Genomic DNA, 27,208 nt, shown 5'->3' on the forward strand with positions numbered 1-27,208 from the left:
TCCTCATAGGTATCTGATGTGGTTACATCTTTGTGGTGAGATGGCATAATAGATGAAGAAATGGGAAATACTAGGGCTTTTGCAGCAGGTGTTGCGACAGACGATAATTTTGCACTCAAGCTGCAGTTGGCAGGTAGAGCTTGCGGGTCGGTGTCTGTGGCTGGTTGGGTCTCTCCACATCGCGGCTGAGCGAGAGGTGGCAGGCTGGGGACCCACAGCCCCGCGGGAGGGGACGCGAGCGAGGACCTCGAGTGTCACGTGCTACTTTTCTTCGCCACGTTTTGGTAGAAACATCATGCTGCTGAATGGGTGATAATATTACCACACGCTATTGAAACCAGAGCAAGTGGTTTCGGCCCAGTAATGAAACCACTGGGATCAGTTGACATAAAAAGGCGGCATTTGTGGTATGGCTCTTTCTATGACGTAGCGTGCATGGCGTGATACCTGAGCTTTAGCTATAGCACGGGCTAATTCATTCTCCTTCGTGTTCTTGCTTGTAGACTGCAGGCTGTGGTGTTAACATAGAGGTATACCAAAGAGGCGTTCGCGTTACCTCAGTTCGTGGATGCAGTCTGGTCATGGCTGCTTGAATCTCCACATGCTGGCTTTCCCAGAGTGTCTTGGAAGAGTAAATTGGCCTGCTTGGAGGTCTAATTTCCCTGATTTAACAGTTCCTAAGGTGGCGGCTGCATAGGAGTTGCAACGCCCCAGTGAACGTGAATGAGGAAGCTTGGTCGTGTTTCCCTGAAAAATTAGAGCTGCATTGCCACCAAAATATCTACCCCATTTTCCACCTGTATGCCACTCCCAGCACAGGTCTTTCTGTAGTCGCGTGGTGAACTGAATTGGAAAATCACTTGTTTAAACTCATCAGTCCCCAAAAAGAGAAGAGCTAACTTTAGCCTGGATCAGGTCACCACTTGTATTCATAGAAACCTGGGCTGGCACGGGCCTGGGGGTGGGAGGAGGGGTGGGCTTGCTCCTTGCGGTGGCGGCTCTGGTCCAGTGCGTTTGCAAAGGGAGAGAAGCAGGTGTGGGTGGGACGCAGCAGCACCTGAGTAATGGCAGGTGGGTTGCTGGCAGTCTTATTCTTTATATTGTAATCCTGTTTGTCACGTTGAATCTTGTATTAGTTGTTACACAGATTAATGTGCTAATGTTATGAAGTGTTTTATTAGCTTGGCTTAAAAAAAACTGGTATGAATTATTAAAGTCTGAGGGACCAGATCTTAAAAGTCATGGTTCTGCCTGTAATGAGACAAGCAGAGCAGCTGAGTTTGACAGCAACGTATATGTGAATGAGTTACAGCTGCTGGAGATAAGTGTTGCTGAATGAGTGAAACTGCACATAGGAGGAAACTGGAATGGGATTAAGGAGAAGGCCAGGAAGGAGGGAGAGAGAAAGAGGGGAGCTGAGAGCATTTGACTGGGTGTCTTCCCTGGCAGGCTGCTGCTAGCTGTTAGGGAGACGGATGTTTCTGAGCAAAGAATGAAGCGAGAGGAAGAAAAAGGAGGAGGGTGTTTAGGATATCTGAGGATTGTGGAAGAAGAAATGGTGTCTCTGGCAAGAGGAGAGGATGCTGGTTGCAGGCTTGAAGAGAACTGAGGAAGAGGAGTCCCTGGATGGAAACACCAGGAGAAACAGCCAAATGGAGTGGATCAGGCTCCAGTTATCTTTAGCGCTCTTTGGCATATACTGGCTGGTGATGTTAAAGGCCCCAAATAGCTTTGGAACTGTTCTAAACTGTAGCTTTAAATATTCATTTGGCTTAAGTAAAACTAAGTTGTGTTAACTACCCAAAGTTTAGCCAAGTTTGCAGATTTCTTTTCCTTCTTTCTGTCCCTGCAAATACATTGCATCCAAAATATAATTCTTGGATTATTCTTTCTTTCTTTTCAGAGCAAATATATCTTCTGCTAATGCTGATTTTTTTTTTCTTTTGTCTTTCCCAAAGCACACTTCTTCCTAAGTAGTTTTGTAACATTTGATGACTTTATTGGTGCCCCTTAGTATATTTTTTTTAAAACACCCCTAAAGAAAATTACTTTTTTTTTTTTAAGCTGTATTTTTTCAAGTTGTATTCAGGCTAAGAAGGGAATGATTGTCAGATAAAAGAAAGAAAATTGGGAGAGAATAAATTAGAATAACATTTGCAAAAATAACTACAAGTAACAGATCACAACTGTTAAAAAGGAGAATGTATCTAGATGTCTAGAGAGATTGATATAGAAAGAAAATAGAGTCAAAGTAGTGCATGAGATACAATTTTCTTGACTTCCGTGACATTATTAAGGGATATATTAGGGGGAGTGGCATCAAAGAGAGAGAAGCAACAATTCTTAAAAAGAGAGGATAAAGCCAATAGTACTACATACTTCTTTCTATCGACTTCATAGTGAAATTAGATTGCTGGCGCAGGTGCCTAAGTTAAAATGCTCTACGTTAAAATGTGTCAATGCTCTGTGGCTATCTTACATTCAGGTTTTCCCAGATATGTCCTGCTTTATTCCATTTGGAAACTTTTGTCTGGTTGAAACAGGAGGACTTTTTACGTTAACTCAGGATTTCCAGGCTGAAAGAAGCCAGCATGGAGTAATCACTGGGCCCATCCTACTGGGCATGCCCACTGTGAATGTATGCACTAGGATCACAGTGTGCAAAACGTAATAGTGCTTGTGTACTGCCCAGGTGATCTAGGAATGAATCGTCAATCTGACGTATCGATTTCTTCTGCCACATTACTTAGTGCATGCAACGTGAATCCATCTCTTCCTGGAAATACCTTCAGAAATAGCTCTGCCTAGGAGATGCCCCGAACAGAAATGTGGCAATCCTATTTTAGAAAAACTTAATTTGAGGCATTTTCATGCTCGAAGACATGGCTTACTTATGTCTATTTAAATAAGTGTACTGTTTGGCTCATCTTTGACTAAGAGTGGTGTTTCATAAAAAAAATCGGACAGAATAATCATACCTTGCAAAAAAACAGCATATCTAATCACATTGTTCAAAATTTGTTTGAACCCTGAAAGAATTATTGCGTAGTTCAGAGGACTCTTTATGCGTTCAGTCACGGAGCTGTGAAGAAGGGGCAGCTCTGTTGAAGAACTGTGAGAAGCCCTGAGCGAAGGAGGCGGCATCTAGGCAGCCACGTAAGGCAAAAGTCCTTGCTTTCACGGACACCAACAGCCATGCCTTGGTCTGGCAGTGGTGTTTCCATGATCATGGTCACAGTCTGCATCATGCTGTAGATGGGCAGCAGGACGGCTGCCCAGATGGGATTTTTGGTTTTTCTTTTATCAGAGCCAGGATTTCACCTGTCAGCAATTGTGTGATGTCCAGCAGACTAACACACTCACTGAAAGTATTGCATACCTGGAAATGTAGTCATGGTCCATAGCTATAAATTCCTTATTTCTGATCCTTTCTTTCTTATATGCTGTCTGCTCCACTCATCAGTAAGAGAGTTTCCTTAAATGTCTCTTTCCCTTGTTACTCCTCAATTCTTCCTTGAAATTCTTTTTTGCTGCCATGCCTATGAAACCAATACTCATCTTAATTTCTCACAAATTAATAATTCTTACTAGGATGATTTTGTCAAGAGCCATTTCTGCTGTGCCTGCATGGATTAAATGAGAAACACTATTCTTTGTGTACAGTCGTATCCTAACACTGATTGAAGTTATTCATTCAAGGACTAAAGACAGGTTACACCAAAAGCAATATATTGTGTCTCCCTGGAGTTAGCGATGAGGAGGAGGATCTTGTGAGTGTCCGTGTTCCTTAGGCTCTCAGTGGAAAGCCACACATGGAGTCTTTACTCACTTTTTCTTGTGAGTAGATCAGAAGCATGCTCAGTGAATGTCTGCAATAATATATTTGGAGTAATTCTATTGTTTAAAGTGCTAAATGGCATATCGTATAGTCATGCTGCATTTGATAGGAGAAGAGAGTGAGTTCTGTCAGCTTCCCATGATTCTCAGAGGTTAAAATGTTGATACTGAGAGACAAGAATCCCGACAAGGTAAACTGTCACGTAAAAAAAAAGATCTTGTTATTTTTGTCACCTTTCTCTGAAAGTAGCCGAAGCCGTTTCAAAAATTCAATATCGCTTTTCCTTGACCTTTCAAAGTAGCACATCTGGGTTTTATTGTGTAGTAATTGCACTGCAGGAAGCCTTTATGCATTATGGTACCAAACCTATCATGTATTTTTTTAAATTTTCTGAAAAAAATTATTTTATAAGTCCCAACACATTTGCCTTACCCAAAGCTGTATTGTGGCTTATTCAGTGATACTATGAGCAAACACATTTGTTACAAATATTTTAATTCAGTAGTTCAGAGCACAGTTTGTATTAGTGGATCTTTTTTTCTTTTCGCAGTAATGAATTTCTTGTTTGAGACTAGACTATTCTTTATTAGTTCTTTGCTTTTCTTTTTCCAAGCCAAAAATTGGTCAAGGAGTGGAACATTCTTTGTATTGTATTACACTGATCCAAGATCTTGAGAGAGTTCAAAGTTAATTTAGTAGCTTGCAGTTATGATATCTTTGCTTGCCAAAGAAGGCAGCTTATCTTCTCTAACCCCTTCTCCCTTAGGAAACTAATGTCTTGCACTATTTGCAGTACCTTGTTTGCTCCTAAGGAGCAAAAAGCACAGTGAAATTTGCGGTATTTCCTGATGTTTATCAACAGTTATTTTCTTTAAAATGGCAGCAGCTAGTTGACAGCAGCAGTTGACTCAGCTCACAGTGAAAGTATGTGATTTTTATCATGCAAACATTTCTGAGTGACTAAGGACCGACAGTGTTGATTTTCACGTGCCCTTTTTTGTCCATTTGGAAGCCGAAGGTGCTGGTGTGAATCACCACCACGCAAGGGTAGCTCCTTGTTTTCAGACCCTAGAAACGGTGTGTAGCAAGGGAAAAGCTCTCACAGAGGAGTTAATGAGCAAGCTTGTGTTTCCATGAGTAATTGCACATACTTCTCCTGAATCATGTTTTTGCAGCACGGTTTCCCCTCAACAGTTAGCAGTGTTTGACGAGGCTACTGCATTTTCTGAACGCAAGTGTTTCTGTTTGCGCATCCTGGGAAGGAGGGGAGATGCGGACATGGTTTCCTCAGCGGCGGTGTGGGGTGCAGCTCCTGGGAGACAGGAGATGGAGGCTGGGGTGGGGAGGCGGGCAGGACCATTGCCCTCCTGGCACATCCCTGCAGCACCCAGCGGGTCCAGGGATGGTCACCAGGGTCAGACACAGCCTTGGAGGGCTGGGCAGAGCCATGGGGATGGGGACTGGCCGAGGCCAGGCTGGGCCATTGGCCCACAGGTGGAGGTCGGGGGGGCCCGTGGCCGGGCACAGGCATGGCTGACCGCAAGCCGCTGGCAGGCCGAGGGGGGAAGCCCCGCTTCTCACAGCCTTTTTCCCACACAGCTCATTTCACACCCCTCTGCGAGGGAAGGCTGCGCAGCTGCACCAGGGGCTGGCCCTGCGCCCGGGTGGCCGGCCCGGGGCTCCCCTGGGGCGGGATGGGGGAGCGGGGCCCGAGGCCGCCGCCAGCCGCGGAGGCGGCCGCAGGCCCTGGGGCAGCCGTGCCGGCCGGGGGGCAGGCAGCCTGCACGCTGGAAAAGCAGACGTGCGAGTTTAAAATTCGGTGGAAATTTTAGGGAAATTAGCATGTTTTATGAGGGCCAGGACAGAATCTCAAAATTGACCAGATCCCTCTGTATGAATTGAAAGAGCGGCGTTATTTGGCTTTTTTTCTCCTGACAGAGCAGATGTTCCTCAAAAAAGGACTTTTTGTCAAGAAAAAAACAATTTTCAACATAAATGTACCAATGAGTTCTATTTTTATTTTAGACATGCGAGATCAGAAGAACATTTAGATCATATCGGTTACCAAGGATGTACGCTTACTGGGATATTTCAGGCGTCCTATTTATTCATAAATGATCCAAACCTTTATTTTGAAGTAGTTGTCTGAAGTCAGCAAGTAAAGATCGTTCAGATAAATAGGGCTTGGCTTATTTTTGGCAGGTCCTAGCTGCAGATCGTGCCCACACCTCCTCTGACTATTGGTTGATGGAGCCAAGTAATAAATTCTTTATTCTAACTATACTTTTCCTTTATATTTCAAAAGGCTTTTAAGGGTTCTTTGCTGGTCAAAATTACCTTCCAACTATATTATCCAGCTGTATACAAAAAAGGGATGTCAGGCAAAGTGAAATATTTTGGATACAGCACAAGCCCTTCCATTTGTCCTGTTCTGCAAATGGGTTTTTTGGGGTTTTGTTGGTTTTTTTTTTCCTTCTTTTTGTTTGTGTCATTAGAAAGCAACTGACTGCCTCAGGTTTAAGCCTTGTCCCAAAGCGCAGCTCTGAGCTCGTGAGCGTTTACATGCGATGCGGTCGCTGGAGCTCGCGTACCAGCCGTCGGTGCCGGGTGCGGCAGGCAGAGCGGCACGGCTGCCCCGCTGCCCGTCCTCCGGAGGCCGGGGCTCCTGGCCCGGCAGGAAGCCGGCCGCCTCGCTGCACGCCCCAGCCTCCTGCGGAAACACCGGCTTGGAAACAACCCTGCTCTTCATGGGGGATAAAAAAAACTAAAAAAGAAGAAGGGGAAAAAAAAAAGCATCTGTACAAATCGGCGATTCGCTGCCTGTACCACAGGAGTCTCTGTTGTCAGGTCCTGCCCACGCTTGCTGTGCCTTGCAGCCGTGGGGAGCAGAATCGTTTCTTAAGGTAGGGGTGGGAAACTGGGAAAGCTTAGCAGGCTTTCCCCGTCGCGCTCGTGTGTGCCTCGCTCTCGTCACAGCATTGGCTCCTACTGCTCTGCCTGCGCAGTCCCCAGGCATGCTGCAAACGGATGAGGAAAGGCGTTTTTACATTCGAGCTGCAGCCTTGCCAGCCCCGCGTAATTGATGTTCAGCCACCTGGTCTGAGTCTCACGGCACCCCGAACACATGTGCGGAGACCCTGGGGAGCTCCTCCGGGAGGACAGTGGAGCTGCTCACCGGGGCTGCCGGCGTGTCCTGGGCTGAGCCGCAGCGAAGGGAGTGGGCAGAAAGGAATGCTGCTCCCGCGCAGGGCTGGGAATAGCCGCTGGGGCCGCGGAGCATGGGAAGCCTGCATATCTCCCCGAGCCGGCAGCCAGAGAAACAGTCTGCTGGAAACGGCCCAAACGTGTCTGCATGACACTTGGAAAATCTTAAGTGACGCTGGCTGGAAGAAGGAAATGAACAGGGAAATTTAAGCATTTCCCTTGTGGTGTGGGGCTGAAGCTGGGTTTTCCCCGGGTGTGTGGTAAGAGTAGGTATAAAGGAGTAGGTATAAAGTTGTCCAAATCTTCTGTCCCCTGTACGGGCCCATGAGGTAGCCAGCACATCTGTTATCTCTTAGCTTGCTGAAGCCCATGGGCTGCTTCCTCTCTGGCTGTGTCCCTTACAGTAAACCACAGAGTCCCAGGTGAATTCTCTGCCCTTGTGGTCAATTGGCACAGTCTGTCCACGTCCATAACAGTAATTAGCCTTGGTAATTCGCCTCCTTAGTTTCCAAAACGGGGCGGCCCCTTAGAGACTGCCTGTGGTCCTTAGGTTATGCTGACTCCTGCACCATGCCCAAAAATGTCTTCAGGGAGTGCTGAAGCAAAGCAAGCGAAAGCTTCCTAGCCCAGGCAACAGGCATGCATCGGACCTTTCTGACAGCAAAATGGTACAGATGGCCAAGCTGTGGGGCACGGGGCTACTTAATACCTTAATGTAGACATGGAGCATGTGTGCCTCAGACTGTGACGGATTAACTGGCTGGAAATCAGGGCCCACTCTCACTTCTCACATGCATCAGTGTATTGGGTAGTTTTACCTGAGTAGGGATGAAATAGAAGAACTGAGCTGTTTTACAGTCAGGTGCAGAAAATGTCAGTTAGCATTCTGAATACTTGTGGCTTGCTTTGCAATGGTATTGCTATGTCACCCACTTGAATAGGAAATTCATGCCAAGGAAAACCAAAACCACTCCTGATAGTTTTGTTTTAAGCTTTATGTGATGTTTCTTGGCATTATCATGCCCTATTTGTTGATATCTACATCATGCAAGTAAAATAAAGGACAAAAATAAGCATGTAAATAGATGTAAGTGGCAACAGGTCACAAACCAAATTGCAAAAGCAGAGGCATCAAAAAAACATTTACTAGTCCTCTTTGTCATGCCTAAGTGTTAGCAAAAATAGTCCTTCTCAAGGAAAGGACAGTGACTAGAGTATGTAGCACTTGGCTACGTGCTCGTTTTCTGGTGGCTTACGCTGCACTCCCCAACTGCACTTTGATCGGTTCTTGGAGAGTCCGAACACTGCAGTGCATCTCCTTCAACTGCCTCCCTCCCTGAGAGATTTTCCATCTACATGGAGTGGTCAGGGGAGGGGAATGGCAAAAATGTGCTCTTTTACCTTCTGGTTTTAGAGTAAGGTCAAGGACGGCTGAGTAGCAGAAGGCAGGGGTTTTAATTGTCCTCATTTGATGTGAACAAGGGTTTATCAGTTGTCAGTCACACAATGCCAGCTTCCAGTCTAGATTTCTTTCTTACTTTTCTATTCCAGTCCTTGACTATGGCAACAGTTTTGATTTGTTTGGCAGATCACAGCCTTGCTGCCTTATCTATGAAGCTATTAATACTGCCTTTTTTTTTAAAAAAAAAAAAAAAAAGTCTTCTATAAGATAGTCTGCTTAGCTTTTGCCCCAGTCTTAGAGAATAAGGTGAGGACTTCTTGGGACTCCATCCTTTCAGTGACTCGGGGACTAAAGGGATCAGTAGCCATTTCCTATGAGTAAATAGACTTAATTAGACTCAAAGAGAGTGAAATAATGGTACTATTCCCACATATCAAATTATCTATACCTAAATCCCTTCCAAGGAATTTAAATAAACTTATATGGCCAATGGACTGGGGAACAATCTGGAAAAAATTATATTTCTCTTTAACATCAATTTCCTTTTGTGAATTTGTGCCATCAAATTGAGATCCAAACATCTTATGCCATCAGTCCAATGCATGCTCTGACCAATACTGATCTGATTATTTTTCTGTGTAAGAGGGGAAACTTCAAACTCTCTTTGTTGTTACTCGTTCATAATAATCCTGTTTGTGCCTTCAAGGGGATAAGATAGTAGCCATTCTTGATAAGGTATGTTCTATAGTCTAAGATGTTAGAGAACTTCAAGAAAATGTTACCTCTGCTTTCACGGCTCTAATCTCTTGCTTGAGGTTTGTATTGTCCCTTAGGGACACAGTACTACATAGCATCACCATTGAGTAGATCAGTGATTAGTAAGGAAGCTTGAGGCTGGATCATAAATCACTTTGAAGATTGGGACTGTAGTCTTGGATTTGTCTGAGTAAGGAATCCCTGTGAGCCCTACAGCAACATGCTTGCATGATCCTGTGCTGCTTGATAGGTATGCAGGGTTTCATGCTTTGAACCAACTGGTCTGTTGGTTTTTTCCCAGGGGAAAACATACAGCAGTTCCTATGACCAAATCACAGGCAGTGAGAAACATCGTACTGGCATGCTGGGCGCTCTTTCTGTACAGAATCCAGTTTCCATGAGGTGGACTCTAGGCTTGTCAGCTGCTTCATTGGAAGCACACCATGTCAAATTAGGGATGATGTAATTTTTACTGCTTCTTCAAGGTATTTCATTTTCATTTAATGTGATTTCCATGTTAGTCATGTATCATTCACCATCTTCCATAAAGCCGGTAACATGTGTAAACAAGGAGAGAGGAACTGAAGTAGAGCCATCATTCGTTATGAATGAGAGGTGGAATGAGATCCACCCCAGCCATGTACTCTCAGCCTTGAGGCTACCAATGTTTCATTACGCTTTTAAAAAAAATGTTCCATTAAGACAAGCACGCATAACTTCATAGAATAGCACAATTAATTTTGGGAGATTAAAGTTCGTCCTTCTCAGGAGATAAAGGGATATGAAAATGCAGGTGCCAAGTAGTTTCACTACTTACCCTGCAGACATAAGTTTGTAGCGAGATTACAGCACAGCATGCAGATAATGGGCAACGCCATGGTAATCCATTCATCTATGGAGAAATGTCACCTCCTCAAACTTTCTGTAAACGCAGAAGAAACAGGATTTTTTTTATTTAAAGAGGGACAGGGACCCTGCTAAGACTATTCAACTCTCATGTCAGGATCCCCCATCGTTTGCAGCTTTTCTGTAAACATAAATTTACTCTTTTCTTTGAGGAAAGTCATATTCCTCAGTAGCTGAGAAGCCAGTCCTGGGACCATTCTGTTGTCTTTTTGTGGTCTGATTGCCCTGAAGTTGTTTTGGCTGCAGAAATCTTGCTGTTCAATCTCAGAATTTCTACTGTATCTTCCTACTTCCAAGTTTGCCTACTGTCAAAAGGGAGTACTGTTTTCCTGCAAAACGACATGGGAAAATGGTGAATTAAAATAAAAGCGCAAGGTAGTCTCTTGGTTTTTTTCCTTTTTTTTTTTTTTTTGTTTTGCCATGGCTTGCAGAAATTTCCTTTTTTCTGGCACTTCAGAACTGATGTAATTTTAGATAGTCTGGTTAGCCTTTGCAGAGTCTGGTCAGTAATGTCAGATGTCCCTTGCATCTTTCAAATGAGCGATGTGCACAAAGACTGTGCTCCAGACCACAAGCAGGAAAGACTTCTGACCTTTTGATCTGATGATCTGTTCCCAAAATCTCTACATGTCCAAAAGCAGCAAGACAAATACCAGAAAACTTGGAGAGCTGAGGAAAGGGCATTTCACAAGCAGAAGCGGAGAGCAGCTCCCTGAGGGGTCCAGCTGCAGGACAGAGCTCGTGACCGAGCCTATGGGAAACATGGAAGTGCTGGCCACTGTAGACCCATGCAGCTCTCCTCCTTCAAGCACGAGTGTCAAACTGTCCGTCAGCCTCTGCGACAGCAGAGCCACACAGACTGTCTGAAAACAACCCCCAACATGAGAGCTGTAGTCGAATGACTAGGGAGCGTTAGCAAGTCAGGACTTGCTGCCCGTCTGTCCCCATGGTGTTGGTCATCCTGCAGCCGTGGTGCAGGTGAGCCATGCCCCAGTCTGTGTGACACAGCCGGGGCTTATTGCCAGGCCAAGCCTGGGGGGGAGAAGGAACTCATCCTCTCATTCTCCCTGTTGGTGTATAAGCAGGCTGTTAATGGCTTTCTCCTCTTTAACATTCACATTCAGTACACACATCCATGCCGCAGTTGCATTACATTATCTGTAACACCCCTGAACTTTGAAAATAACAGGGAAAGAAGTGTTACAACCTTCCACTCTCACAGTAGCATGCTATTGCCTGCTGATTTCTATCACTACCAGTTACTGAGCTGGCTACCTTGCTACGATAAAAGTTACTTTCAGTAAGCCCCGTGTTTCTACAGCTATAACTTTCCTAATGAATTTCTCTAGTAGGTTTTACAAATATGCTGCAACTCACACTGTGCAGGCCAGATACAGTACCGGAGGTGGGTCATTTGAAAGTAGGTTTTTGAATCTCTGTGCTGTATTGTTATGTGCTGCATTAGACATGCCCCAAGAGGTCACATGTTTCCAAAAGAGTATATTCAGCATGCTTTGTAAAGACTTAGCAGTGTGAGATCTTGGTATATTATCGCATGGATTCTAATTGTTAAGGACATGTGACCAGTTACTTTGAGTCTAAATAACTAAGGCTGAAGAACACAATACTTTCCTGGCTTAACTGTTTTGTAATGATTAACTGCAGTGTTATGAGAGCCATTTCTTGCCACCAGCTTTTAAGCAGAACAGCATGTTGTCTTCAACAGAAAATTCTCATTTAAGTTGGAGCTATCAAATGGGCTAATGTTTTCAGTCAGTTTTTAATGTGAGATTGCAGCATATTTGTAGAAACACCCTTTAAATCAATGGATTTGAGCAGACTTTGGATCAGGCCATAAGCATTCGACCTTTTCTGTTGGTTGCTGGGAGATGCAACAGAACACAATAGGATTGACTGAATTTAATGTTCAGGGTAACAATTAATAGAAATGCTGCCTGTGTGTGCTGACACTGGGGTTTCATGTTAATCGTTACTGAAGTTCTGCTTTCCAAGCCTCCCTCAGGTAATAATGAGTGACTTAACATTACATACATCTTTTGGCTTCCCTGGTTTTGTAGTTGTATGTCATATCTCTCTGTCTGAGCTGAGAAATGTTTTACTATAAGCAGGTTCAATTTTTAATTTCTAGGAACCAGAAGTTCACAATAGGGCCCTGGAAGAGTGAGTCAGAGTATGTCCCAAGATTTCTCTCCTACATTTGTTATCAACCAGTGAAGTTATGTCTGCGGTTTGACTTAAATAATGATCATGCGAGCATCCAGCTGGGGATTTTATTCATTTCAGTCCTACGACACCGCATTACACTTTCTTATGTAAGACTTGCAGCGCTAAACTGTTAGGTCTTTTCTCTCTCATCTGCAACCCTTTCCTACCATGAGTTGAAAATGCAGACTCAGTTTGATAGAGTACACTTGATTCATGTGGCGTATTGATGTAAAGAAAAACATGGAACATATGAAACAAGACTGATATTTATAACGTAAGCTGTGAGAATTTCCTGAATTTAATTCGTGTTTGAATTACAGTGCCAGTTTTAGAGAAACGTCCTATCTGTACTTTTTGTTTTTCTGATGTCTGAGAGTCTATCACAGCCCTTGCTAAGTTGTTCCAGTAGTTGATTACTCTTAAAATAAACAAACAGAGATGTTAGACCACATTGATCTAGCTTTAAAATCTGTCACTGAGCTTTTGTTTTACCTTTACAAGGTAGGTGAAAGAGCTCAGCATTACTAGTTTCATTACGTCGATACTTTTATATATATATATACATACATATATATGTATATATATATAAGGCTGGTAGCATTTAACCCATTTTGGAGCATTACAAGGCTGGACATGGAGCTGGGAGAATGGCATGTCCATGGCGGCTGCCACAATTGCTGATGACAGTGGTATCTGGTGAAACAATTGTTTTAAACCCCTATTCTCACATTCTTCTTATGAAGCTACATAGATAAGCCTCCTGCACTTTGTCACTAAAGAAGCCTTTTTTTCAAGTCTTTGACCATTCCCTATGACTTTTCTCCAAGTCCTCTTCCATTCATACTTGAAATTGTCAGTCACAACTGGACCAAGCATTTCATTAGTCTTAACTAAGAAAATTGCATAACCTCCTTATTTCTTTTCAGTACTACTCAGTTTATACAGCCAAATGTTGTATTACCTCTTTTCACTGAAGTGTGGTACTGGGACTTCATGTTGAACTGATGGATTATCAAGACCCTGTTAGGCCTCTTGTCAGAGAAACAGAAACCCCAAAAAGAGTCCCTTGTACTCTGTATGCCCCAAGTTTCTTTGTTTATGGATAAAAATTTACAATGGGCAGTGCTAAAATGTATTTTCATTGCTCCCATTTTAGCATTTCACCTAGATTGTACTTTATTTTATAGCGCCCCATCTTCATGACATCAGTTAACTTTGTCAGTGAAAATGTTAGACTTTCTTCTGCGTAACATACAACTACTGAATAGCGCTGGGTAAAGAATCAATTGTTATGGGGTGTCACCAAAACCCCATGTCTCTTTAACTGAAATTTCATCTGATACTTAGCAAAACATCCGATTTAAACCCATTTAAGATATACTGTGTTGATTTTGTTGGATGATAATTTCATACACGATTCATAGTCAAGAATGTCACGCGGCATCAAGTCAAAGAGTGATGCGGTGAAATTATCTTTGTTACTCCGTGAGAACAGTTTCGAGAATAGATTTCCTCATAGTTCTTAAGTATTATTTAATTGTGTAAAACCGTAAGTGAATATAAGAAGTTCGCAAAGTACAGCAAATCAGAAAAATGAACCCAGTTTTTAAATCACAGACAATTAAGGAAAAATAACCCTTCCTTTTTCATTTCTTACATACCTTCCATAAAACCCATGGACCAGATTATCCTGTCGCTGATGCTGTGTAATTCCCATAGGGATGGTAATCGGATTTTGCAGATGTAACTGAAAGGCACGTGTGGTCCTGTATGTATGTTGGTATGCAAAGAGCACCAGAAGCTTTCTTGCCTTCAGGATAATTACAAAATTGCTTCCTTTTTTGTCATCCACCCTTGGTGCCATCTAATTTTATGTTCCTTGGCTGCTAGCTGTTAGCCTCATTAACCTTACTTGATAGAGCGTTCCAACATTTATGATTCTCATGTGAAAAATGCTTCCTGACGGCTGGAATTTGTTTTTCTTTAATTTCTACCTTTGCCCTCTTGTCCGATTATGTGTACTAAGCTGAAAATAGTAACTTGAGATTGGTGTGTCTACTCCTTACAGTGTAATGAATTCCAGTTAATTCTCTTGCCTTTTATTTCTTCTAAGATAATCGTCATGATTTAAAATTATTTAAGCAACAATCCTACTTATTTTCACTTAGGTCCCTTGTGTTTTTACATTTAATAATAAATTCTTCTGTGGAAGGAAATGAGGAAATTCAGATATGTATCATTCATCAGCTGGCCTATTTCCCCAAGTGTAACGTTACTCTGTTGTTAACTTCATTGTCTTGTTTGGCATGTGGAGTAGGGCCAAGGCGCTGTGACTGTGGGCAATCTAACTTGACATTGGTAAGGTTAAAATTTCATCAGTCAATGCAATTTTACTCTACACGGTGCAAAATCTTAAATCTTAAATCTAAATCCAGTTCAGCTAGCCGTGGTGATCATTGTCAAGTAGGCAATGGTAGGAAGTATGAATTTAATCCTTGCTCACAAATCAAAGGGTTCTTTCCTCTTTTGGGGGGTCATACAGAGACTCCTGTATACATACATTCTGCACTGGTAGCAGCAGATCTTTCCATCCAGCGCAGGGCAGCTCAAGAAGTACCACCGCAGAGGCAGGCAGTAGCTCCACAGGAATAGAGGCAGGTATATGGTTTTGGTTTTTTTTGTTACATTTCCTGTATAGTTTTGACATTATAAAAAGGTTGGATATCGGTCTGTTAAGAGCTACTAATACAAATTAAGGATTCTTCCATAATGCAGTATCTTTTCTTTGTATGGATGCAGATTCATTTGAAATTTTATGTGCTTTTGGGACAGAGTGCATTGTACTCTGGGAAGCCTGCAATATTTTCTTAAGACTAATCAGAAAAGCTACCACACTATTTCAATTAACTTCTTTAAGATTATGTTAAGTTCTTTAAGTTAAGCTGGTCTAGAGCTTGGTGGGTTTTTCTCTTTTCTTTCTATTGTTTACTTTGTTGTTTCCTAATACGGGCTTCACAGGGTGAAGAGAGAAACTCAAACTGTGACATGTGATACCTAGGGAAAGAGGTCATCCCATTGAAGAAGAGAATTGTTTACAATTGTTTACAAACAATTCTCTCCAGTTAGACTTTCTAATAAAGTTTATAAAGGATTACAATGGGAATAGGAAGAGGAGATTGTATGTTACCTTACTGGGATGTTTGTGATAAAATAATGCAAAGAAACAAACATAGCGTACTTAGAAAGTGCAGCCGCTCTTGGACTGAAGGGATGAAATTACTCTTACCATTCATTGGAAAGTATTATGTTGTAAAGTTCATCTCTGGGTACAATGGGCTTGGGGGCTGTTTCCTCTTTTGAGTTTACAGTTTTCAAAATCAAGAGTTTGTTTGATGACCTCCGCCTTAAAAGAATATTATGCAACCAACTACTTGCTTCTTTGGAAATGGCTATTTTAGCACATCTTGGGACATAGGCACCTTTGTCTGAACTCATGAGGAAGCACACAGTAAAGGCGGTTTTGGCTTTACTATTTAAAATGTATTCATAGAAGTCCACCTTTTGGCTGAGGTCCTACTTTCTCTGTAGAGAAGGTGTTTTCTGAAAGGTTATCTTGCTTGGGACAAAGTTAGTGGGTTAATCAAACTGTAAGTTTTCCCTATCTGTATGCGCCTGTCTAATATATGTCATTCATCCTGCATGGAAAATGATCCCTTCTTTAATTATAGTCTAATAACTCACAAAATCTAGCGTCTTTCAAAGTTTCCTTTTAGGGAAAGTAATTTTTTTTTCAGCCTATTAAAGAATACTAAGCAGATAGATAATTCCAAATTTCTTCTTTTGCAAAAATAACCATAGGTCACACATTTACTGGAAGGAAGGTTATACTACCAAAAATAAGTATTTACTGAGTCAACATTCCAGTGCCAGGTTCTCCTGGGAGGTATCCCAAGAAACAGAAGGAAGCAAGTACTGTAAATTTAATGGTTATGATATAATAATAGAATGTCTTGCAAACTCCGTTATAGAAACTAATTCCACAATCACGACAGTAAAATGAAGCTTCTCAAATAAATTGAAATGTTATCAGGCGTACTTTCCTAATCCTTGCATTTCTTGTCATAGCTTGCTGCTAATCCAAGACTTTCTCTGTATCGCCAGGAAAAGTGAACAAAAGATGCTCTGTAGCTGAAAACCTTGTTGCCTACTTGCTTGATGTAAATTGTCGACCTGATAAACTCATTAATACAAGGTTTTCCCCTTCATAATGGTCAAAGTACTGCCAAGATTAAATGTCCAACGCGAGATGCTTCGGAGAAGTCAGGTTTTTAAAAGGCTTGGCTTCCCCTCGCCCGGCGTTCGCCCTGGAAGGGCTCCGCAGTAGGTCTAGGCTGACTGCGGGGAGGAGGTACCCACCGGGCACAGCTGAGCCTGTTGCACGGTGGGTGGCGAGAGGGGCACAACAGCTGGACCCGGTGGTCCTCTGGAGATGTCTGTGTCTCTTCCCTGGTTGCACAGGCAGCAACGCGTGTCAAACAGGCCCTTCTGAGGTGTCTCAGCAGCGCATCTGATCTTCCAGGTATCCGTAGCCACTTGTCATTTAGAAAACACTGCTGGCTTGTGCGTGTTAACATGAACTCAAGTCTTTGCCTCCAAGCATATTAAATCCCCAGGCGTTACGAGGCTTTCGTTTGTGAACCTGCAGGGCGCAGCTTGGCTCTGTTGCATCGCGATCACACGCCTGTAACGAGAAACGTCTTCCGCCTTCTCAAATGCATCTCTGGGGCGAGCTGCCCACCGGGGGAAGCAGCTGCCAGCTGCCAGCAGCTATCGCTCTCTGCTGCGGCGGCTTTGGCTCAGCCCTCGCCCGCTGCCAGGGGACGGGGAGCTGGGGGTTGCCCGAAGGACGTGCGATGCCCCTGCTCCACGCTCTGCGGTGATCCCGGGTCAAGTGGAGGAGGGAGCGTGCCTGCTGAAGTGAAGTGCTCCACGCCGCCTGTTTGCTACCTGGCTCAACAGCCCAGTCTCCAGTCAGCAGGGAGGCGGGGAAGTGCCTGCCCACAGAGGGACACTGGGGAGGATAAGTACAGTGTGGTTCTTTTAATCATTTCTAAGCCTGAGTGCATCTCAAAGTGGTATTTTTTTTGCTAAAGAAAGATCAGGAGACAGGAAAATGAAAGAAATCTAGTAAAAAAAAAAAAACACTGAGAAAATGAATTATAAAAAAAAGCAGCAACAGAAGGAATAATAGTGCTTTGTTTATTCTTTCCCTTTGAGCTTTGTGGACATATAATAGGTTTCCACTTCTTGGTCCTACTTTCTTTTTCCTCCTCCCCTGCCCTCTGTCTTGCTTCATTTTTTGCTGTGACCATTAGCGCTGTGGGAACCTACCACCCACAGTGTCCATTCATTGCCTCTCCAAAGAGGCCTGAGAGTGCAGCCACCCCGCACAGGCTAACCTGGACTCAAAGGGCAGCATCATGTTGTAGCCTGAAGCCAGTTACTATTTGTATAGCAACATGACATTGCGGGAAAAGAGTTCAGTCATGCTCAATTTTGCTTCTGGTATTGCAAAAGCAGCACATCAGTGGTGGAGTTCTGCAGATTGGATGGAACTAATTATATTAAATTGTTCCATAGGAACTTTTTAAAGAGTGTTGCATGTAGAAAAGCACTCTTTTTTGACAAGAAGTTGATTCATATGCGGCTTCATGGAGCATTTATTTTGTCTTTAAGAGCCAGGTCACCTTCTTCCGTGAGAAAACTGAGGGAAAGAAATCTTTTCAAAATTCCCTGTAGAATTTCCTCCCCATTTCTTCCTCCAGGCATTTTCCTTCCTCAGCCTGGAAGAAACAAGCTGCACGGGTAGCATGAAATGTGCAGAGAGCCCAATTCCTTCTCCGTCCTTGCCCCTCTGTGTCCCCTGTGACTATCTTCAGTAGTTGAATTAAGAAGAACTCCTCTGCAGGATAAATGCTTTCCATCTTAAAGATCCAAGGACCCCAGCCTTTCATTCTTAGTTTCCAGTTGGGTAAGAGGCAATTTCTTTTTCCAGAAACTTTATTTTCCAGATACATAGCAAGCGCTCCTAAAATCTGATACTGAAGACTGCTGAATCAAGGCTTGTTGTAATTTGAAGGTGTATATGAGGCAATACTTGTGCTTCCCTGACCACTCGCTCCAACTTGTTTTCCTCCATCTTAGATTTTACTGAGACCACCAGAGCACTCCAGCTCGGGGCTGGCAGTTATCTTTCTTCATCACTAACAATGACAACTGGGTTCCTGGTGTCACAACACTGTTATTTATTTTCCCTGCTGGGCCTTCATCATGCTTTTAACCAACTCTAGTTAAAAACATCTGCTAGACAAATTCCTCTGGAAAATTCCATATACAGCAAGCATAGAGATAAGAGATAAGTTTAAAGCTACTCTGCATACCTCTGCTTAAGAAAAAGCAGCAGCACAGAAGTTAGTTTATGTGACTCTTTTTTAGTGCAGTCAGAATATTGAGAGTAGCAGTCAAATGATATTTCTTTTTTCTGAATGTGTTCCTTGAGATTTTAGGTTTCCCAGTTCTCCTTTCTGCAAGTCATCACATTTTTCTCTCCAACCCGTTCCTGCCGTTACAGCTAACTCTTCCTTACAGCAGTTATGTAACATGAATATTCTGAATTATCTGCTGTATTGTTGTGGCCTTCCCATACACAGGTCTCAGGACTAGCACTGACGAACATTTTCCCTTCATGGGCCAACATAAGTGAGGGGACTCCAGATCTCTAATTCCAAAGCCCAACCTGCAAACAGGCTGGTTTCACCTCTGCTTCGTGACTTGGGCTGCATTAAGGACCCAGATGTTTGTGACTGTTGTTTTTCAGTCCAAATGGACATAACTTCCATTTTCTTTCTACTGCAGTCTCCTGTGTGATTTCTGGACTATTTATTTTACGAATAGCCGTATAGGCACACTGTCTGAAAGTGGTACGTGTGTGCCAGCCAGAGATGGCAGCTTCCAGCTCTGCTCACCTTGAGTTGCCAACTGCATGTAGGCAAAACCAGAAGTACCCGTTTCTACTGCTGCCCCCTGGCATGGACATACTGCAAAGAAGCCCGTAGGATGGATATCTGCAGCTCCGGCTGAGGATGCTGGAGCTAGGGTGTTATGGGAGTGAGCGTATAGAACAGGAGGATGAAAGAAGTAATTGCACAGGTTTGGATTCAGAGAATAGATACACCCACTTGCGAAGGCAAGAGTTGTTGCCATCATTCAAGCAAGTCTGGGAACACCCCTATGCAGTATTACTTCAACACTGAAGTTCAGTTTCTTTCAGTTCAGTAGCTCCTCTTTCTTTTTTTTTTTTTTAACTTGGATGTAACTCAGCTCCCTGTTCCTTAACTGCAACTCTCTTTCCATCTGCCTGCTGACAGTTAGACATGTAGGAGAACAGGAAGGATGGAGGCGACCATTCTTCCCATTATTTAATTAGAAAACTACATCCCAGAAACCTTTCTGCAGTCTTTGTTTTTCTAATTTTAGAATATGCTGCACTTACAGAGAAGATATTTAGCATTGCTATTTTTGAGGAATGGAAAAAAATGATGTTATGTTCCTACTTACCCCTTATATCTGCTTACATTTATCAAGTAAAGAACGATGAATATGCTAACTCATGTTGTCATAACAAGATAAGTGGTAATGGTGGTGTTCTCCAGTCCAGGCAACCCACATTTATTTGATATTCAGCCACCCTGGAAAGTTCATTTTGCTGCCGGCTGTTCACCAAGGATCAGTCACAGAGATAACAGAGGCTTGGGAGTTCTCATCTGTATTAGCCCTTCTGCAAATGAGCAAGTGAAGAACGTTCTTGTTTTCTGCATTGCTAGCCAGGAACCTGCTCCACACGCTGCTTGTGGTACCTCCTGTTTTCCTTATGCGGTAGGTATTGCTGTCTCCTGAAGAAAGGGAGCAGTTGAATGCCAGGAGAAAAAACACTTAAGCGCAGGAGAGGATTTTAGTCAAACAAGACAGGAGTCCTCCATGGAAAGGCTGTAGCCTCAAGGAGATCAGATAGCAAAGTGATACCAAGGCTGCCTTTGATATTCCATTGATGCTCCTCTGCTTTTGACTAGCAATCTGGTGCAGAAGGCTGTGCTACAGCAGTAATGTCCGCAGGCTCCAGCGGTACTCGGGAGACAGGTGGAACAGCCTTGCTGGTCTTCGTGGCCTGCAGTCCTGTCAATCCAAATCAAAGCCTTATCAGATCTCCCCAGCGAAGTGGGGGTGGGCAAGCCTGCCTGAGGCGGAGGTGTCTTAGAGCACGGGCGCCTTGAGTCTGTATGGAAGCATGGAAAAGAAAGTTGCCTGACCTTTCTGTTATTACTATTTTCCTGAAGGTGTGTGCTACTTTTAATCTAAAAGAAAGGAAGCCACATTTCAAACATATTTCATACATTTCATGGAAAAATGTCTGAAAAACATATTTTTCCTACTCGGAAAGAAGACATGAATAACTCAAGTGATCTATCATTTTGATACTGAAATTTTCTATGCTTTGTATTTCCATAGAAAGTATGTTGCATTCACGTAACTTTTTCTGACCTGACTGTATAGAATTAAAACCTGTAGTCAAAGTTGGGAAAAACCTTTTTCGTAACCTAGTTTATATTTTTTTTTCCAATTGAAAAAAAAATCAAAATTAACACCAGTATAAATAATCTTTCCCAACTTTGCCTTGGCTGATGAAAGGCTTTTATGTGTTTTGATACTGTTGTTGCTGTCTCCTACCTCTCACAATTAATTTTTGAGCCCAAGGATTACAAAAAAACAGCAGCAGAAAGCATATAAATGCATTTTTAGAGACTATATTGAACTTCCAGCTTAAGAATTACTAGAAGAAGCGTAATGTGCTGTTAAAAACCAGCATAGTGAAAATGTTGGGTAGTACTGATCCTGATCAGTTCCTCAGCTGGTACAGTTTGCAGCTAGAGTTATTTAGGTAGGATGGACATCTGCCCTGCAGCGGGCAAATGCAAAGTACATGTCCTGAGCTCTGGGACCGAACCACGCCACAAAATACATGCCACAGGTACTACGTTATGGAAACAGAGCTGCTTTAGGATGAAACAAAGTGAGTGACATACTAACACAGTTTCAGCACTGCAAATTATAAATAATTAATGCTTTTGAAGCTCCTGTAGAAATATGGGCGAGGAGGATGCCTTTATCAAAGCTGCAGACGTGAGGCGAGGTGCACTGGGATGGTGGGGGTCAGTAACTGTTCGGCTCACAGACTCTTCACCTCCCGTGGCATGTTAAGCACTCTTTGCCCCGTTTTTGAAAGCCGGCCAAGCAGCACCCTTACTCAGCTCTTGAGAAGTCCCGGAGTCAGAATGCAGATGGTATGAAAAACACTGCCAATGTCTTTCCTAGACGATAAATATTTTATTAGTGTGTTCTGCACTCGGAGGAACGGATAGTTCTGGTGTTAGAGGCCAAGGAAGTTTTATTATGGGAAAGCAGAAAATTCTGCATGTTTTCACTGCTAGCTCTCCGAAAAGAATAAATTCCTCTGGAATTTCAGTTTTCACTGGAGTTTCTTTCCAAAAAGGAAAATAGAGAAATGATTTTTTGAGAAGCAACATATCTGAATCAAGATGAAGAATAAATTAGCATAGTTCATATGATCTCTTTCAAAACCAAAAACTCAATCAAAAACATGTAATATCTAAGCATGTACTTGAATAATATTATTATGGCATCTCATATTTACAAGTAAGCTTATTATTACGAAGTAATGGACAGTGTTGCGTTGTGCCATCTCAGTTGCATCCTTTTAGTCACCTAGCTAAGTGTATGGGTCTATTTAACCAATCTTTAGCCAGGACTGCAATCCAGCCATCTGTGGATTACATATATATGTTTTGCTGACAAAAGCTTCTATTATAGATAAAGCCAGAAAAGCAAAGCCTGTGCTGTTCCCAATTTGTATTTTTTGCATAGAGGTACTCCACTGGCAGAAGTGTAATTTGACAACGTGATTGCAATAGCAGCCTTTCCTGGCTGAGCCATCCCAAGTGATAAATTACACTTCATCACGTCCATCTATGTATGTGATAGCTATGCTTCTAGATTTGATACCTGCTTGTATGCATTGGTTCTTTAGAGGTCTGTATCTGCCCACATCATTCAGGTAGACCAATGTGTAACCCAAAAGAGAATTCAGCCTGAGAGAACCTTCTCTGGCAAGAAGCGGTATAGGTCAAAATCAATTTTAGCTCTCCTTACCAAGAAAAAAACCCACCCTGCAGAGCCAAACAAACTGCACCAGTTTGAGCCTCCACCCAGAAATCTGGCAATCTAAATTACGCTCTCTTATTGAGCAGTACTTCCCTCCGCAGGAACAATGAATCAAACGAAAGGGCCTAAATAAATAAATCTTTACACTTCCCTGTTCTTTCTACCTCCCAATTAATCATACGTCATTTTGGAAAACCTAAGTCATCCACAGCAGGAGGCAAAACGGCCATCACGGAGCATGTTCACAGCATCGGACCGTCCTCCAGGAGCTGGGGGGGTGGCTGAGGTGGTTTGCCGTTTCCCCACCGTCCCCTCACCCTGCAGGAGCAGGGTGCCCAGGTCTCGCAGGGGGTGGGCGCCGTCTGCAGCCGAACCTGCTCCAGCCCTAATCCCTGCATGTGTTCTGCCGCGCTGAGCTCCGCTACTGGTTTTGCCATTAGTCGCCGGTGCTGCTGCGAGCTGTGACGGCTGCGCCGGCAGCCAGCTTCCTGACGACTCCCGTCTCTGGTCTCCCCAGCTACCGCGCAGCCGTCCCTGCGGAGTTTCGGGTCCTTTACAGAAAGTGCAGCGGTGCGGGGATCCACGCGGAGCCCCAGCCACGCAGAACAGGCTTACTGAATTAAGTCTTCTTTTAAGGAAGAAAAGAAAGGAAGAAATAATCTGCTTGGAATCTTTTTCCGCACACAGACGCATTTTTCCACTTCTCAGGACCAGAGCAGTTTATTAGGACCACTGTTTACCCCAGGGAAGTTGCCCAAGTTTTGGCGAACGTGTTTGTGCGTATTATTTTCTACACTTTTTAACTTGGTTGGTTTTAACCCAAAGGCCCAAAATGCTAGAAAATAAATGTTTGATTAAGCCTGATAAAGCCTGGTTCATTGTTCCCTTCCCTTGCAGATGATGTTCCTTCTCTAGGTTGTGGAGAAGACTCGTTGTCCACAGGAGTTCTTGGGAAAGGCATGCTTTTCAGACTATCTGCTTTCACAGGAGAAATGGGCTGAGTCTGTCTCAGCTCCCACTGCTGCATGAGGAGTTTTGAGTTCTGAAATGCCTGGTTACCACTTCCATGACAGGACTTCTTTAAGTTACTGGTTTTCATATTCTCATGCCACGCTCTCAGTGTTACGCAAGGTCCAGAGGCGAGGAATTGCCACCAAACAGATCAAGTTTCTAGCCTGAAAGGAAGTTCTGAAATTACTGCAGAAGGCCTGCTGGTACAGGATTTCTGGTACCGTTTTGCAGAGCATCAAATAGTCCAGATAAGCTTCAGATAAGTACTCTCAGTTTTGGGTGCTTATCTTTAACTCCAGATCTTTTGAAGTTTGCCACTCACGTATTTCAAGTCTGTGTCCTTTAAACAGAGCTTCTCCTAAATGAGATAATTAAAATTTCTTTGTGTCTTCTCAGAGAACCCATGTGTTCATTTACGATCCCCAGCGGGAAGGCTAAATTAACCCTGCTGTCATTTGTTGGAAGAATTACCAAATGACAATATTTATACTAGATTTAGCCGTAAGTCCCTATTTCCAGGGGCAGTGTGTCCTAGAATAGTGCAAAAAGGATGTTTTTCTTTCCTTTCTATCTTTGAGCCATGAATAACATGGACAGCCGCATCTTTTCTTTAGGATCTCAGAGGACAATCGCTATTGACAAGAAGTTTGCAGGCTGAAATAATGTAAAGGTATTTATGTAAATGTCTTTTTGAAAAAGTGTAAAGAGCAGATCAAAGATCTCCTTTACACCAAAAAGTTTTCTTTTTTCTATCAGTGGAGGTTTTCTAGCTCATCATTACCTACAGCATTCCTGTCCCCGCCGCCACCAAACACCCCACCCTTCACGGGGTACATAGACAGCAGTTCCCTCCAACGCTCTCAAACATAGAGGTCTCTCTGTCTTTTCTCTGATTTCCTTCCTTCGAACTCTCCTTTCACATTTCAGTGATGTAGAACAGCCAAGATAAGAAATAGCTGTCTCTTCCCAGGAGGAGAGGGGACGGATGTGCAATTCAGAGAACAATTCCTTTTTTCCTACTGCCTTCCTGGGATGGGGGATGGGAGGGGGGGGGAAGTGCAAAGTAAGTTAACCTCCCGTTTGCCAGCTGTGCCAGCTACTCCTAGCAAAATAGACACAGCAAAGCATGTCAGCACTGTACTGCTCTCCCCCTGAAAGCATAGAATTGTTAAAAAAAGATAAGATAGGAAACAGGGGTGGCTAGTAGCTTGTATGTTTGGTCAAAATACAAGACCCAACAATTGTTTGTGTAATGCATCCTATTGCTCTTTTAGCATCTGGCATAAACGGTTGTGTTCAATCATGTAGGTCATGTTTCATCTAGGTCCCCCGTTGCTAGAAAAGGACAGGAGAGAATTAGACTATTACCACCATAGAGTAATAGTCACATTTGTTGTGGTTTTGTACAAAGAGTAGCATACTGGGGTTTGGGTCTATAGGAGTTAAGTACATAAATTTGTGTGGAGGACAAGGGTTTCTGCTATTGTGAGATTTTTTTAGAGAGTAGCTTTTTACATGATTTTTATATTATTGCTGTGGCTTAATGAGGAAAACACAAGAACGAATGTTTTCTTAGTTACCGAAAGACAATAAAAAACAGCAGAAGCAGAAAAAACTGTCTCATTTGCCATGGGATCCTAGCTTACATAGTAGCAGGAATTCAGAGCCAAGAACATCACACTTTATGATGGTGATGAAGTTCTCCAGCATGCAACAAGAGGCTCAGCTTCCATGATTAGGGGATACGCTTGGATTTAGTGGGACAACTGAGTTCAGACCTACTGGCTGTTTGCACTGGGAGATAATTTTGGGGGATGAATAAAAAGCAGGGCATCGGAAAGTCACAAGAGTTTCTGGGCAATCTGTTACTCTAGATACCCTTTCTCTTTCTCGGTATATAGAAGGGAAATCCATAAGAGGGCTTTATTACCATACCAAGGTCAAGGATTGGTTTTGTCATGCCCATAGTCTTAGTATCTTACCTAGCTGCATCAGTGGTGACCTCGACTCCAAAATCCGGCTTGTGTGTAATACAGAAGCACAGGAACACCAGTAGGAAGAAGCACTCTCCTCAGCTAGTAAAGCCAGTGTTCTGTTTAACAGTGGACAGCAGGAATCACTAATGCCACAAAATAAAGGTTAATGTTAGTGTGACTGTAATCTACCTTAGGGAGTTCTCCAAATGATCTGGTGACCTAGGTGTTGTACAGAGAAGGAAAGAGCATGTGTATGTATAAGGAAGGTAACAGGCAGCAGTCAAAAAAGTCTGGGGAAACTGAAATATTATGCTTTGGTTATCAGAAATAAGAACCGCAGAATAAATATTCTGAATGGACTGTGTGAACAGTTGGTGCCATGAAAACTGGGAGCTGTAGAGAAATGGTCCAACTGTGCTAAAAGATTGTACTTCAGCAGCAAAATTGAAATTGAAACAAAGGTAGCGGCTGATCTGGGGTCTCCTGCTACTGAGAAGTAGTTGCCTGAGTGGAACCCCGTTCATCAGAAGAAACAGAAAAGTAAGGAAAAAGAGCCAGAAGAAAACGATTATGCTTCACAGCTGGAAAATGAATTACACTTGCGTGTGTGTAAGTACACCGTAAGGAAATAAAGAGGATGAAGTTTGGAGTAAATGCCTCCAAGACTTGTTATAGCATCCTTCCAATTCAGTTAAACAGGTTCCAGGATCTGACGACTGGGGAAACCCTCTTTTTACCTTTCAGGATACAAAAGGGAAGAGATTACAAACTAAGCAATATAAACAGAGAGTGGGAGTTTTCTGGGGACCGTTGCTCATCTGTTTAGATGGAGAAGTGAGGTTCTAGTTATGCAGCTTGCAGGCGCTGAAAAATCAGTGCTCAGCCGCTCAAATGCATCCTTAGTGAGATCCATCTGTGAGCAGCAGCTGTTGCTGACGAAGTGTGATAGGACTCGAAACCTCATTAGTGATCCAGCCTGTGTCAGTACTGTTACCTTTTCATGAAAAAGACCTGCCTTTCAAGAATGGACTGGAATAATTTATCAGGGCTGGAAAAAAAGAACGCAGAAGGAAAGATCTAGTGAAGAGGCAGCAGTGAAGCTATTTTACCATGCTTCTAGCAGTTCAAGCATTGAGTCTATTACATAAAAGTATATGGTGGGAGAGGATTCTGCTAGGACGGGAAACATAGCGGAGCTCTTCCAGAAACTTAATGCATTTGAGATCTATCCTGCTCACAAAATATGGCGTAGATACTGACTTTTCCATGATCGGGGAAAAGAAAGACAAGACAAATATGTGCTTTTTCTGTTACCTTCTGATGCCTGAAAATGAAGCTGTGGCTTTGTGTGGGAGAGCAAAGGGCCCCTGGAGAACAGTCTTGACAGTGGTTGAGCCATACCTATGGTAATGGTTCACCTGATTCCTCAGTCTACATGTGGAGAGCTGTTTCCTTCTACCAGGCTTTGGAGTTTAGCAAAGTCTTGCATCTTATGTCAGGTAAAAGCCACTGGGTTTTTATGTTTGGGAGCTTAGAGAGGCCTGACATCTGCCCTAATAGGGAGTGGTACCTGCCCAAGACATCAACACTCTC

General features: G+C 43.1%; 1 protein-coding gene across 1 annotated transcript in view; it reads left to right on the forward strand.

Annotated features, from left to right (window-relative positions):
- Window positions 1–27,208, forward strand: part of COL4A2 (collagen type IV alpha 2 chain) — a 145,866-nt gene that overhangs the window by 1,563 nt on the left and 117,095 nt on the right. The gene's annotated exons all lie outside the window — the stretch shown is intronic.

Source organism: Platalea leucorodia (assembly GCF_965183815.1).
Source record: "Platalea leucorodia genome assembly, chromosome: 2".
Classification (NCBI taxonomy): Eukaryota; Metazoa; Chordata; class Aves; order Pelecaniformes; family Threskiornithidae; genus Platalea; species Platalea leucorodia.